The sequence below is a fragment of the Triturus cristatus genome, chromosome 3_1, assembly GCF_964204655.1.
Source record: "Triturus cristatus chromosome 3_1, aTriCri1.1, whole genome shotgun sequence".
Lineage (NCBI taxonomy): Eukaryota > Metazoa > Chordata > Amphibia > Caudata > Salamandridae > Triturus > Triturus cristatus.
In genome coordinates, this window is record NC_140583.1 from 689,176,951 (window position 1) to 689,193,254 (window position 16,304).

The 16,304-nt window shown below is 47.3% G+C and overlaps 1 protein-coding gene across 1 annotated transcript in view; it reads left to right on the plus strand.

Moving 5' to 3' along the window:
* LOC146860809 (sperm-specific sodium:proton exchanger-like) overlaps positions 1 to 16,304 on the plus strand; it is a 5,538,638-nt gene that overhangs the window by 323,621 nt on the left and 5,198,713 nt on the right. The gene's annotated exons all lie outside the window — the stretch shown is intronic.

Below are 16,304 nucleotides of genomic sequence, written 5' to 3' on the forward strand. Positions count from 1 at the left end.
ATAAACAGAATAGATATCGTTTTCTAAGATTTCCAATGCTGTTTTTTTCTGCACCTCGTCCTCTTTAGGCCAAGTGATATCCTTATTTTCTAGGTTTTCTTTCCTGTGGTTCTCTTTAGAATTATACTTTTTCCAGACTTAGTTGCAGCTCTTAGTTGGCTGATATTGTTTTTAATGCTTCACCATCTGGGTTTTCTGTTAGGTGGTATTGTCTCTCTCTTTACCAATTGTTTTAGAACTCTGTTCCTGATTATTCAATTCCAGGTTTCTTTTTCCTTTTGGACATCAACCTGGTGGGGGCTCCTGTCTGTGACTGGGATGTTTACAAATACATGACTGTATGTATGTTTATATATCTATAAAGCAATGCTATACACATATGTACATCTTGATATATAATTTTATATCTTATTTGACACATGTGTATGATTGTCAATTTTATGTGCAATTACAATTTGAAAGCAGGTTTGCGTATATCCTGTGTAGATGTTCGCTCTCCCTCTGTGTCTCTCTCTTTCTTTCTCTCACTCTTCTTTCGTTGCAGTGCTGCCTTTGTTTTATATTATGTATGCACTTCTTTTCTTCTTTTTGTAGTCCACACTTAGATTGAGCCTGCCAGTCTTCACTCGAACTTTGAGTGTTTGTTTCTAAGACAAGTGTTCCATTTTACTCCGTACTTGCTCATGAGCAAGCCTCCGGAATTTCTGGTGCATGCATTTATCCAGGCTTACTTCATTATGGATGTGTTCTGGATCTCCTTCCTCTGTTTTCTCTGAAAACGTTTCAGTAGAATACGATTCAGCTGGCAATAGGGGCTATGGGTTTGGCGACATTTGCTTTTGCTGCTGGGCATCAAGATTCCAGCTGTCCATAAGTCATCACATTTTTAATTTTGTAATTTTTTATTATGACTTTCACTGTGATCCTCTGACAGTGTTGTTTCATTGCCATAATCATGTTTTCCTTGATTTCCAAGGCTTTTCTCCCCTCCCTTATGTTCGCTGTGGTTCTTGCCACAGTGCTTATGGGGGGATATTGTTTCTTCTTAGGCAACTTCCTGCACACGTCCAGTCTTCTATTTTAATTTAGACAGGCTGATTCTCTTTGGGGGAATCAGACCAGCCAGTGCCAGAGAGCTGTGGGTGAAACCACCCACCTTTTGGAAGAAGAAAACATATGACAGAGCTTTCTCCGGAGCAGCCCCCAGAATCTGGAACACACTCCCTCCAAACATTAGAAAAATTCCAAACACGGCAACATTCAAGAGGGAAGCGAAGATCTTCCTAATGAGCAAGTTCCTTCGTTAGGCAAGACTGCTCATCATCAGCATCGTGATTAATAGCCAAACGTCGCTCGGGAATTGTTTTTGACGTAGAACTCACAGAAAAGACACATCGGAACCATTTGTATAGGAATACTGTTACAGCTTGTACATTAAACATTTCCTAAAATTGTTATTGCGGAAATGGCTAAGAAAGACATGTAACGGAATATTATATATATTAATCCTGCTATACCCGCTGTGTTCCAAAATGTACCTCATGTAACTGTGTAGCGCTCTGATGCCTAAGGGTCACGTTTGTGCTATATAAAACTCTATAAATAAAATAAAAATAAGAAAGGTCCATGTTGGGGCCTCCCTCCCCTCTGAAAGCCTCACTATGCGAACATTGTGACGTCTCGAGTGACCATCCACACCTGTTTCCTTGCTGCATATCAGTGTCACTTCCGCCTGAAGGGCCTTTAGTTGGGATTGCATGTCCTCCATCGCGGGGCGCAGTACGGCCAGTGCAGATTCATTGGACTCTACACTATCCTTTAATTTGGCCTGATTGGCTCGAAGGAGACGCATCTTAACCGTCAAGGCATCTAATTTTGGGTCCAACGTGGCCTTGAAATCCTTAATGGCCCCAAGAAGCTCATCGAACCTGTCTGCAGCTGAGGGCATGCCAGAGGGAGCGGCAGAGGCTGCAGCTCACAGTGCCGTGGCATCAGACAGGAGGTGGTGCGCGCCTCCTGCTTTTAAGGCTCCCCCTTAGTCAGCGCTGCTTAACCATGCCCAAAGGTAGGGGAGTTGGAGCTCAGTAGGATGAGTCTGTGAGGGCAATCATTCAGGAAAGTACACCAGAGTCTAACGCGAATTACCAAACATCTGGGTACCTCCAGGAGTGTTTCAAGACAGTTTCCCAGGCAATGCACACATGCTCCCTCGAAAACGGGGGCCCTCACCAGCAGCAGTCAATAGGGGCGTAAACAGGCATCCCCAGCCTTATCATCCGTGTAGGTCGCCAGGGGAAACTCAAGTTTACCCACCACAGCAAGTGGGACCCATGCCGACAGGAAGAGCCCCCCGCCTTTCCTGACGGGGAGGGAATGCAGACTGTCTCAGACGGCCCAAGGACATTAAAGACGCAGTGGCCTAAGGGCTCACCACATGCGGTAGCCAGAGAAGAAGGGCTTCGAAGCCCCCACACACAGCAGACCTGCCCCCAGAACTTCTGGGAAGCAGGGCACCGCCCATGTCTGTCGGTTCACCCCTGTCCAGAGGCCCACCTCGCCCCTTGGCTCAGCCGGATTGCGGGCTCACATGAGGTCCCGGCGGCAGCCTAGGGAGATATGCTGCTGCACCCTCAGGGACGCCCCATGCCCACTACTGCTGTAGAGACCTTCAGATGACCCCTCTTGCGAAAGGATCGCCGACCGATAGGGCCAAGTTGGGTGGGTAAGCCACTGGAAACTCCACATCATGCGTCTGTCCTGGCCACCATCTTGGCCAAGCCCCCATTTTGGCTAATGTTAAGATCGAATTTACTAACTGGTCTAAACTGCAAATATCTATGTGGGGTAAAATCCATATAGAGAAAATAAATGTGATGCCTCAATTTAACTATACTTGTGTTATGCTACCCCTAATTGCCCCTAAGCCTACGCTACATTAAATTGATTGTAAAATCAATAGGTTTATTTGGGGATAAAAGTAAAACCAAGAGTTAAAGCATCTAAACTATATGCCGGAACAACTACAGGAAGTCTATATTCTACGTAACGCGTCGTGCTAGCTTGCCTTATATGCTGAAAACACACAGGGAAACCCCTTTATGGGACTCGTAGTACAACACCTCCTTGGTACTAAAAGTAAACCGGCAGTACTCTACACCTGCCTCTCACAGACACAACAAATTTCCAACCCCATGCTGAATTCCTCACAATACATATGGAGGAGAGCTCACACCTTAATGTGAACACCTGACACAATTCACTCTATCTGGACAGTTCATGGGGTTGGGGCAGAAATAGAATGGTCCCTTTGGAAAGGAATATACCATTTGGAGGATTTACTGTAAAAAAGAACATAATTCTTGTTCAAACCCTTACACAGAAAGATGGTTTACCACCATCACAGCAATAGAGATACCTGCAACCCTGCCTCAGTGTTTGGGATACTCGTGTCCTGCCATATAAGCTTGAGGTGGAACCCCTGTTAAGTTATATTAAGAAATGGTAGGAACATAATGGAATGCTATACATTAGTAGTTACTCTTTTCTCACCACAAAAGACACAGAACCCCCACCAGTGGTGAGAAATGAAACTGGGTGTTGAAATACCAGATGATTATTGACTCTCTGTAAGAAATGGGAGTATCAGTTGAGGGGGGTGAGAACCAAAGCTTAATTTGAGCTGGTGGTTTCCGGTGCTCGGCACCGGCACTTAATTGTCATCTCCGGCGCTTGGAACAGCTTGCCACAAGGTGGCGCTGTCTATGTAATTTAGACATGACCACAACATCAGTTAATTATTAATGCTATAGTCATTAACATTACTATTACTTGCCGCCCAAGCCATTCTTATAGCTTTGGAGGCCTGAAATAGTCCAAATTGTTAGACTTGTAGGAGTATGAAGGTTAGTAGTTGTGTTGTTACTATCATTGGCTGCGTTGGGACGGGCAATGTGTGGTGGAAGCTACAGTGGCCTCCTGACAGAGCCCTGGCACTTTTTTTTTTTTTTTTACAAATTAAGCACTGGTGAGAATCCACCTTGAATATTAATCACAATCTTTGTCATGGTGAATCATAGCCACTAAACTAAGCCTGTGCTTAGCCTTCTGTTTGCTTGGCACAGAACAGTCAGGCTCAATTAAGAGGCAATGTGTAAAGTATTTATGCAATACTCAAACAGTAATAAAGTGAAATCACAAAAATGGAAAAATCCCAAACCCTTTTGGAAAAATTTAGTAATTTGTAATAGAAAACATGACACCAATGAGACAAAAAAGCCAATGCCAATATGTAGAACCGGAGATATGAACTTTGATTTAAAAAGATCGCACTAGACTGGGTCAAAGTCAAAAGTTAAAGCCGACTGCGATGGATTGCCAGTCGATTACAGGGACCAGGTTTGTCCAGGTGAAAAGTTTACCTTCTGACTTTGAAACTTTTATGGAGCGATAGTGGGTGTTGAGGAGTCGTCAGTGGGGCAAGCTGCAAGCTGGATCTGACGTGGGGCTCAATGACGGTGAGTTGCTGAAGAGCGGGGTCCTGGTGCGGTCGTCGAGGAAGGTGGGAAAGCTCCGAAGAGACAAAGTCTGTGCCCAGGAAGGCATCAATGTCAACAAGTTGGTTCTCGGCACCGGTCCCAAAGAAGCACTCCATGTTCGGACTGAGAAACTTTTCTGATGTCTAGGGAATATTCTAAGGTTAGGAATCTGTGGCTAAAGTCTCTACCAGATAAGGCGGTACCGAAGTAATGGCTTGTTTTTTGGAGTTGCAAGGTAATGTCTCCTACTATAGAAATGAGGCTTCAGAAACTGGTGACTTCTGACATGCAAGAAAATAGCATATGACTAGAAAGGAAACATCCGCAAATTCAATACAATGTGAGACCCTGTTCTGCCCTAAATAGATGAAGACAACAGAGTTCTTATAATGCTTAACAGACTTTGGGCCCTGAGCTTTCTGGACAATGTAAAGTGGCATCTGTCAGGGTAGAAGATATAATGAGGTGTGGGGGAAGAGATAGAGCTTGACAATGGCTTCAGTAGTGCTTGACCTGTGGTACCTAATCGTGTGGCCTCTCAGGGTAGGAGGAATTGTTAGTTGTGCATTACGATGGATATGCCCACCCCAATTAGTTTAAGCAGAAAACTCAATAAAAAGCATTGAAACTTAAAAAGATGGTTTTAACCTGTCAAAAAACAAATTTTAAAAGGTCTAACTGCACTGCAGCAGCGAGTCTACAACAGTAAACCTAAAGCCATGTTTTCTTTGTCACACTAGTGGGTGGTATAATGTGTGGTGTAGCCATTTAACTTTAAATACTATGGGTACGGTGTATACACAATATGATATGGCGTAGTCAGAAAGTTAAATATGTCAATCAGCGATCAACCAGTTCCCACCAGTTTGGGAAGTTAGAGCGTATACACTCGTGTGCAGAGTCTAAAAAGCAGTAGTCAAATTTAGCAAACAACAAGGTTGACCATTTTCTATCAGAGGAAGAAGTACTGCAGGCAGAAGCAGGAAGGTTTTTCACATTACGAATCAAAGTCACATTACTCGTTAGCTAGGAGATGGCATTGAGTTTGTACAACACAGTAAATTTTGGTGCAGGAAGCTGTTCTATTTATCTCAGTTATTCAGGTCCATGCTGTTGGTGTGACAAATGCAAAAACAACAATGCAGAACAATGTCATACATTCACCCCAGTTCAGAGATCTGGGCCTAAAACCATCGTATTTTTGCTCACCATGCCATTCCAGTTTGAACCCAGCCATATGCAAATCAGTCATGACCCTGTTCCCAATGGAAACTGTCCAGCCCAAACTACCAAGCCAGGTCCTCCCCGGAATGGAAACAAGCATTCGAGGACCGTTTTTAGGGTTTCACCCCTCTTCAGCCAGAATAGCTTGACTCCAGTGGCATGGAGAGCACGAGACCCACGTCTGGGCATACTCGTCCCACTCGGGTGACAAATGCAAAAACAACAATTGATGGACAGAATACAGAACAAGGTCATACATTCACCCCAATACAGAGATCTGGGCCTAAATCCATCGTTTTTTTGCTCACCATGCCATTCCAGTTTGAACCCAGCCATATGCAACTCAGTCATGACCCTGTGCCCAATGGGAACAGTCCAGCCTGAACAGACAAGCCAGGTCCTCCCTGGACTAGAAACAAGCATCCTAGGACCGGTTTCGGGGATTCACCCCTTTTCAGCCAGAATAGCTTGAATCCAGTGGCATGGAGAGCACAGGACCCACGTCTGCTGGTGTCTCCGGTTAAGAGACCACAGTGGGGCAATTTTCGCTCATGTTTGGCGTGGTTCTTATGAAAAGGTTGACCCAACTGCAGGTTGTTGAAAACCTGTGTTTTCTCTGCAATAGTAAATCTGATTTGGCTGATTATAGCATGGCATACTGTATGTTCAATGTCTATAGTTTCTTCCTGATGGTGTTGAATGATCTTCTGGCTTTCTACACCATGAATGAATAAATATGCAATTGATAAAACTCACAGCTTTCTAAAAGACGTCATGGTGCTACTGCTTGTAGGACGAAAATAAATGCAACAGCAACTAAATTAACAAGACTGAATAGCTAAGTTTTCACACCGTTTTTTAAAATGAAAATGTATCAGGGGAGGCACCGATGTTCAGACACGATGCGTTCCAGAATTTAGGAGCCAGGTAGGAAAAAGATTGGTCTCCCAAGCAAGTACAGCGCCTAGTAGGATCCACCAGCAACAACTGGTTAGAAGATCTCCAAGATCGTGAGGGAATGTAAGTCAGAATTCTATTCCTCAAATAGGCGGGACAATTGTGATGAAAGGCATGAAAGGTAGGCAACAGGCATTTAAATACATTTAAATAAAATATTATGCACTGAGCGTATGTTAAGATTTTAAATGCCCGGAGATGGATTCTTATCTGGGAATGTTTAAATGAAGTCGAGTTGCGGCATTATGGATCACATAAAGGTCAGCGCAAAAGATAATCAGGAAGGCCCAGGTACAGACTGTTCGCATTGTCAAGCAACCAAGGGATTGTAGAGTGTACAAATAGTATTTCTAGTGGATTATGAAACCAGTCCCAATCTGATTTCAAACTGTTTAGAATCAAGAAACAAATACGAATACAGCCTTCACCTGCAGTGCGAAGGAAAGATCTTTATCTAATCTGACCCACAGGCATGCTCCACAGGGGAAGGAGGGGGACTCAGTACCGCAGGTCACCATGTGCTAGACCAGAGAGGGGAGCAACACCGGAAAACCATAACTTCCGTTTTAGATGCCTTCAGCCTTAAACAGTTGTGCTTTATCCAGTCCGCCACTCTCAGCACACAAGATTGAAAAGAGAGTTGAAAATTATTGTTGGCCTCTAAAAAGGACACAGATTGCTGGGTGTCGTCCACATACAACACAACTTTAAAACCAAGAGGCTGAATACCATCAGCAAGTGGAGCCTTACACACAAAAAAAGTGAAGTACTCAAGGCCAAACCTTGAGGGACGCCATAAGTCAGTGGCTTGGTACTTAACGAAAAAGGAGGAAGTCAGACCGAAATTGTCTGATAGAAAGGACCTCAGCCACTATAGTGCCAAATAACCAATATTGAAGGCAGATAGGAGCTAAAGCAACATGCGATGTGAAACCATATTGAAGGCCGTCGACAGAATTGATAAAACCACTATTACTGCGCGATTCTGATCTGTACTCCGTTTTATAAAATCTGGAACTTCAAGTAGAGCAGATTCGGTGCTATGACAAGGTCTGAAGCTGAATTGTGAGTCATGTAAGAGATTAATAGTTTCAAGAAAGTGATTAAGCTGATGAATCAGTGTTTTTTCAAGCATCTTGGATACATCCAGAAGTAGAGAGATAGGCCTATAATGAAAAATTTCCTAGCTATCGTAACGGAAAGTTTCAATTCTATTAAGGACTCGGAGGCGAGGATTATGCTATTCTTTCCTCACTTTATTGAAAAGCAGCCATTTGTAGTCACCAAAACAAAACTACTATTCCCATGAACCATAGGGAATAGGAAAGAACAATAGAGTGTCCCAGAACAGAGTGTCCATAGTTGCACCAATCACAGGTCCCCAATGTGTAGATAGTCCTTTGTCTCTGCTCAGCCCTCCTCTTTCGTCGCTCGGTCAGCCACCGAATACCTCAAGACTCTTGTTTGCTGGAATCGCCTGGAAGGAGTAAGAGCATAGGGTCAGCGACAGAAATGGCTAAGTATTATTCCTGCGGAAGGAAGCATTTCAACATGTAACCAACTGTTCAAGGCAGTAGATACAAACTGACTTTACTTACTCCAGTAGGAGGGAGGGAATATAGCAAGGAACTTGTACCCTGGGTGGGATAATCCTCGCCTCCGAGACCTTAATAGAATTGAAACTTTCCGTTACGATAGCTAGGACATTTTTCATTCTATGTCAGGACCGGAGGCAAGGATTATGCTCGTTTAAAGCTTACTCACCGCCAAGTGAGCCATGTCAATAACCGGTTTGAAATAAAACAGTTTAAAAATAGAGTCTGAAGACCAATCTGCAGCATTCAGAATGTCTTCCAGACGAGCTCCCAGGGTAAATGCTTTAGAGGCCATTGCCCCTCTCACAGAATGCGCTCCAATCGCACGCAGGTCGATACCAGCCTCCTGCATGACCCATCGCACCCACCGCGCAATCGTGGGTGACGACACAGCCCTATGGGGTTTCTTGAAAGAAATGAGCAATTGCCTCTCTCCCGGAGGCCGGAACTCCTCAGACATCTCCTCGTAAGCCTTGAGGCAAGCCACTACGCACAACTTTGGTGAGTCCGGAAATGCCGGATATGATATAGGCCTGGTGCCGCACTTAGTGCGTCTACGGATGGTAAAGGTAACTCCGGTAGGGAAAAAGATTCTACTCGAGACATCCAGGGCTCTGACATCCGAGACTCGCCTGCAAGATATCAAACACAGCAACATAGCCAACTTGGCGGACAGCTCTTTGCGAGATAGAAACCTATTCGGCTGCCAAGACAACAGCAAATTCAGTACCCTATTAACATACCATAACTGGGAATAACGCAGTTCAGGGGGCAAAGACAGACGGATGCCACGGAGCAGAAGACAGACCCACGTTCACCCACCGGAGAGCCATCCTCCATGGAATGCCCAGCCGAAATAGCGGAGCGAAAGGTATTAACTGTCTGATAGGCCAACCCCTCTTCCGCCAAGAAGGCCAAGAAATTTAGGATGGAGATCACATCCGCTGCCACGGGATCGACACCCCGTCGCAAACACCAACGACACCACCGGCCCCAGGAGGAGCGGTATCTTTTGGTGGTGCTGTCAGCCCAGGCTCGAGCCATGAACGTCGCAGCCGGTTTCGAAAGGCCCTCGACCGACCATAGTCCCCTGTAATCCTCCAGGCCATGAGAGTCAGAGACCTCTGTTCGATCAGAGGGTGAGGATTCCCTTGTGGATCGAGGAGGAGAGACGGAAACAGGTGGAGTGGGATTGGAGAATCCCAAGAAATTTCCAGAAGAACCGGAAACCAAACTTGCGATCTCCAGATCGGCGAGATAAGCACCACGTCCGCTTTCTGTCGCCGCACCTGCGCCGTCACTCTTGTGATCATGGCGAACGGGGGAAAGGCATAACCTGCTTCCTCCCCCCAATTCTGCAGGAATGCATCTGTCTTCTCCGCTAGTGGATCCGGGCGCCAGCTGAAGAAATGCAGAAGCTGGTGATCTAGGCGCGAGGCAAAAAGGTCCACCGAGAAGGGCCCCCAGAGGTTCTGGAGAGTTAGGAACACCGTCGGATGAAGCTTCCAGAGACTCCCGTCGTGGAAGTGACGCGACTGGAAATCCGCCACTAGGTTGTCGTGGCCCGGGAGATATTCCGCTGTGACAGAGACCTGGCGATCCAGGCAGAACTGCCAGAAGGTTGCCGCTAGATCTGACAGGGCTTTTGAACGTGCGCCTCCTAGGTGATTGATGTACCGGACAGCTGACACATTGTCCATGCGGAGGAGGACAAAGGAGCGAATGGAGTCCTTGGTCCAGCACTGGATCGCGAACGATCTCGCCAAAAGCTCCAAGCAGTTGATGTGTAATTTCTGTTCCGACTGAGACCACACACCTCCTGTGGCGAACTCGCCGCACCTCGCACCCCAGCCGGATCTGCTCACGTCGGATTCTATAATCACATCGGGATCGGAACCAAAAATGGCTCGTCCATTCCACGCCTCCATGTGCGAGAGCCACCATTGAAGCTCCTCTCTGGCATCTTCTGACAGAGTCAGTGTGTGAGAATAAGGAAGGCCTTTGCGCAGATGCGTCGCCTTGAGACGCTGAAGGGCCCTGTAATGTAGAGGACCCGGAAAGATCGCCTGAATGGAGGCAGACAGAAGCCCGATGATGCGAGCAAGTTGTCTGAGGGAGATCCGAGACTGGGATAGAGACCGTCGAATCTCGTGACGAATCTTCGTCATCTTTCGCGAAGGAAGACTCGGAGTGGCTGCCACAGAATCGATCGTGAAGCCGAGAAATAGAACCGTCTGCGACGGAACCAGGGTCGACTTGGCCTCGTTCATGACAAAGCCGAGGCTCTGCAGGAGGTCGACTGCTGTCTGCAGGTGCCGTGAGAGCGTTCGAGGGTCCGATGCCATCAACAGAATGTCGTCCAGGTAGATGATGAGCCGAATCCCTGACGTCCGCAACCGTTCGACAACAGGGCGAAGAACCTTGGTAAAGCACCAAGGAGCGGAGGATAGTCCGAAAAGCAGAGTGGTGAACTCGTACACCTCGCCCCCCCATAGGAACTGCAGGAACCGACGATGAGGCGGGAAAACTGGGACCGTGAGGTAGGCGTCCTTGAGGTCGAGGCGTGCCATCCAATCGTTGGGGCGGAGCACATCGCGCAACAGATGGATGCCCTCAATCTTGAAGTGGCGATAAACTAACCACTCGTTGAAGTCCCGCAAATTTATTACCTGACGCTTTCCCCCGACCGGTTTGTCCACCAAGAAAAGGTTGCTGACAAACCCGCGAGGATGAAGAGCAGTCCGGGCTATAGCGTCCTTGTCTAGCAGAGAACGCACTTCCTGGTCGACCAACGCCGAGTCTTCGGCGGAGAAGAATAGCGGTCGGGGAGGTACCGCCTGTGTGGGAGACCCGAGGCACTCTATGTGAAAACCCTGCACTGTCTGCAGGACCCATGGGTCCCCGGTGATGGAACTCCAAGTCTGGAAAAAACGCGCCAGCCGGCCCCCCACTTTTAGAAGGGAAGAAGGGAGAACACTCACCGGAAGAACTGGAGACGCCACCTCCTCTGCCTCCTCTGTTCCTGCCTCTTCTGCCACGGGTGGAATAGAAGTTGCCAAAGCGGGCCTGGTCTTGATACTTCCCGCTAGCGGAGCCTTGCCCCCTGCTCTGGTTGGGCCGGCTGGACGAGCAGCCCCTTCCTCGTCCGGCCCCTCAGAAAACCCGAGGGCGAAACACCTTCCTAATAGAGGACTGCACCCGGTCTAGGGAGGTAAAGGTGTTAACAAACCTCCCTAGCTCCTTAATGAAAGGTTCGCCAAAAAGGCCACCCTGCGCCACAGCTCCCGCCTTGGAATCGGCCAAGTCCCCCAACTTCGGGTCTACCTTGATTAATAGGGACCTGCGCCGTTCCATGGATATAGCGCAGTTCGCATTACCCAGGAACACAATCACCCGCTGGTCCCAGGAGGAGAGATGGTCTGGAGAAATGAGGGATCCTGAAGCCTTGGCTTCCTCGGCCATATCTAAGATTTTAGTGGCAAGCCCGCCAGGACCTATCAATACCCTTTTTAGGGTCTTTGATAAATTTCTGGAGGAAGGTGGCCATCCGAGAGTCAATGTCAGGAGTTGCAGCCACCTTCCCCTCCAGCGAGGGATGAGGACACTCCGCCCGCAAACATTCCGAGTCGCCGGTTCAAGCGGGTGGCGAATACGACCAGCCACGTACTGAGCGACCTTCTCCGAGGGGGCCCAATCGGAGGAGCGAGGATGAAGAACGTCGTCGGGATCCAGCATGTTCGCACAAAGGTTTTGTGCACCCAAAGAAGGATCCGGGCGAGAAGGGCGCCAAGGCCGCGAAGGGCCCGCAGCGTCCTCGTCATCCCCCTGAGTGTCCTCATCCCCACCGGAAGCCGGGGGTGAAGCCAGAGCAGATGGGAGAGCGGGGGAAATCAACTGAGGGATAGTACTTGCAAGAAAAGCCTGCTTAAGGAGGTCAAACGCATCACTGTCTACGCCAGCCGGCTTGGTGCGCTTCGCCGGGGGCCGAGGATCCGCAGGAAGATCATTAGAAGAGGGGGTATGTAACCCCTGAGAAGCTTTGGCTAGGCGGTCGCAGGCCTGATCAATTTTACGCACCAAACGCAGTTTAGGCGGAGTTATAGCCTGCTCCACCGCTTTGAGGATGGACGCGTCAACCGCGTCATAAAAGTCATCGTCCCATTGAAGGGCTGCCAGGGGATCCTGATCCCACTGTTCATCCTCGAAGCCATCCTCATGGTACTCCATAATGCCAAGTCAGGGAGATGAGTAAGTAAGAAACTGAGGGAGTATACCTCACAACTATGGGGGGGCTGGGTGACAGCCAAATGAAAAGGGCGACAGTGTAAGCGCAGAGGCGCAGCCCTAGGACCCCAACAGCCCTGGTGCCTAAGAATTAAAAGGGCAGCCTGCAGTAAACTGGTTCTTAGCAGTTTCTACTGCAATACTGACCCCATCAACGGAGCGTTATTGGCCTAATGATACAGACCCCCACTAGGGCAGAACAATTTAAACACTGCCTAACGGCAGGCACCAACCTAAAAACCAGGCGTTTTGGGGGCGTTATACAATTAGTGCACAAAAAAACGTTCTGCCAAGAAAAGGGAGAAATCCCTTAAACTGGCCGACCCAGGTCAGGGGTGTCGCTGCAGGCAGGGAAGACCAGGCTTACGCGGCGACAGTGCGCTGGGTTCTGACGCGATGTCAGGAATGTGTGGAATCCGGAGCACGCAAGCCGCATCAAGCGCACGACCCAGGCGCCCTCTAGCGAGGCAGCGCCGTCACCACGGGTCGCCGGCACCGAAATCCCGGCCGCTATGGAGCTCCGACGGCCACACGCGAGCAAGGTCAAAACCAGAAACAGCTTCTGCACACCGGTAAAGTACGGGCTATAGCACCTAAAGCGAGCGCGCCGCCCGACACAACCGTGAAGGAAACGGCTCACAGCGCCCAACAGCCCAATAAAAATATCAGAGCGGTCAACAAGCGCTGCAACAAAGCCAATATAAAGCACGTAAATAAGCAAATTAGCCGAAAGTTAACAAGGAAATAAGCAAACCACGAAATATTAAAGTGTTTAAACACAAACTACAAAGAGAAATAAATATGGGAGGCAAGCAGCGAAGAAAGAGGAGGGCTGAGCAGAGACAAAGGACGATCTACACATTGGGGACGTGTGATTGGTGCAACTATGGACACTCTGTTCTGGGACACTCTATTGTTCTTTCCTATTCTCTATGGTTCATGGGAATAGTAGTTTTGTTTTGGTGACTACAAATGGCTGCTATTCAATAAAGTGAGGAAAGAATAGCATAATCCTCGCCTCCGGTCCTGACATAGAATTAGAGAGAACCGCAGAATCTGTGGAAGTCTTTTTTTAGGAGAGGCAGAAGATAGGCAGGCATTTTCCAAGTCTTAAGGAACACAGCTTGATGAAGTAAATTATTCAGAAGAGAGTTAACACACGATTGATAGTAATCCGAGCTTTAGACAAAATGCCGGGTACCAAGGATCCAATGGTGATCCAGAATGGAATCTCAGAATAGCCTGCACAGAAGCATATTAAGAGATTGCCTCAAAAGATGAGAGCAAGTTGCCTGAAGCTGGACTCCTGGACAGGCCGTCTCCAAAAGTAGAAGTAGGTGAGTCATCGACCTGGATTTCGGCAAAGATCTTTTCAATTTTCTCCTGAAAGAACAATGAAATGTTTTCACACAAGACTGCCAATGGGGAGATATGCTGAGAACAGGCTTTGGGCACCAGTAATTAGTGAACAATATTCAAAATCACTTTTGGAGTATTGGAGGCGGTCACAGTCCGATTGGCAAAATAAACCGAGTGAGCCTTACGAATGCCACCGTGGTAATCTCTCAAAGCCTGTTTATAGGCTGCTTTCTCTGGAGCACTGTAACTTTTCCTCCAAGAATGTTCAAGTTATTTACAATTGGATTTAATGTATGTGAGAGCTGGCGTAAACCAAGGGGTAGAAGGGCGGGAGCTGGATGACAATTTGCCTCTCACTGGTGTTGCTGCTCTAATTGCTGTATGCTGGAGTAAAGAATGAGATAGAGATATATCGAGCCTCTTGGATGAGCTTGTGTTGAGCCAATCGGAGATCGGAGCCAATCGGAGATCCACTATATGAACCGTATAATTTAGCATTTGGGCGATGATTGGGAGTGCTGGTGCTCCTGGGATGGGTTTAGGTGCTAATGATTGAAGCACTTTTTGACAATGAAGACCATTGAGAATTTGTCCCTGCCAAATGCGTTTACCAAGCAGGATTCAACGTAAGATTCCACATTGCCGGTGTTGGAGGATTACACTATGCGAGTGATTCGAAAATGATTGCCCCTCGAGTGTGCTTCCAGGTAGTCTTTTTTCAATTTAGTACCTGCAGCGGTTTAGCTCTTTTTATATCTTTCTCCTTGTACGCAGTATATGATCTTCAATGTCTGAAATGCGCCTTTTGCCAAGTCTATTCTCAAGGCTTATTTGTCAGTTGTATGGAGACTGTTTCACTTCTTGCAGCACTGTTTTATTATCCTACTCTTCTATTGCGTTCTGTGTCTGGAGTGTGTCGTTCACTTCCAAGTTGTGATCTTTTTCAGGTAAGCGGTTAGAGTGGATCAAATGTGTGCTCATGTTGCTGCTGTTTATCTCTATTGATGACATGTTTTTGCTGCGTTTTGGGGTGCTCTGGGATGTTAAGGATGGACTATATAAAACTATCTCCCTTTGCTTTTTTCCCTTCTTTGTTTTGCGGCACACTATACTTTGCATGTAGTGCAGGGCTAGGAGACTTTGAGCAGGATTGGTGAATTAGGACGTTTCTGCGTTTGCTCACATTTTGTTTAGTTAGCTAAGCCTCGTAAGCGTTCTTTCACCGCTTCAGGCTGTGTCTACTTCAGGTTGTGTCTACTTATGTGAGAGCAGCCTCTTTGATGTGCTTCTCACACTGGGTCTGGACTCTGGAGCAGTGAGTGACAGTCCACTATAAAGTGTTTCTACTGTCCCCAGGGAGAAAGCCTATCCTTCCGCGGCACTGTAAAAGAGAGTGTGCTGGCAGGCACAGCGGCATGGCCTCAGAACGCAGTGACCCGATTCACACCAAAGGTCAAAAACTGGATTTTAGACATTGTTTAATGGAGAATCTTTGGGTATCATATGAATGAGGTGCTACATACAATCAAAGCAGACACAGACAGAGCCCATCGGTGGATGTCTGCTTTATTATCAACAGTTCGCCATTCGTGGAGCCTAGGGTGCTTCAACAATAACAATGGCAGACACTCTATTACCATCAGCCATATTACCCACAAGCCAGAGCCTCTTTCAGTTCTGTGGAATGTAAGCAACAACCTAGAAAGTCAGCAAACAGTCAGTTGAAGCACCTTGACATACACTGTTATTGACATTTCACAAGCACCCATTGACACGCTCCCTCCTTACCTGTTCCCGCTGGCGGGACAATTTCAGGCTGCTATCCCCAGCCCATTCGGTTACAGAGATATCCACAGTAGTAGTTTTCTATAATCGCATTTGCAGAATGGCAACTTGGAAGAGCCGTCATACTTTGATTAAACACAACTGTCTGGATACAGAAACGTTGAGTGTGTAAGCACATGGATCAAGCAGTATGCCAATACTTACTTCCTGTTATATTAGGCAAATACCGATTGCTAGTCTATTTCAAGTAAATTAATCTATCGGTGATCCTGTAGAGAAGAAACCAGTTTATATACCTCTACCTACAGCCCAGCAGAAATTGGCATCTATCATAGAATTTACTTGCGTCCCACCCTCCTTATGTGAGGTGCATTCACCAGGTTTATCCTTTCACACTCGTGCTATGTAGTCTGAGGTGTGGCAGACAATCGGGATAGTGGTGTTCATTGTGCTCTCCTTTCTCTGGTTGAAGTTTGGGACTTTTTCAATGATGATGTTTTGTTACTAAAGTAAAAATGTGGCTTTTTAGGCTCTTATCCCAGTGTACTGCGATTACCTCGGGCTC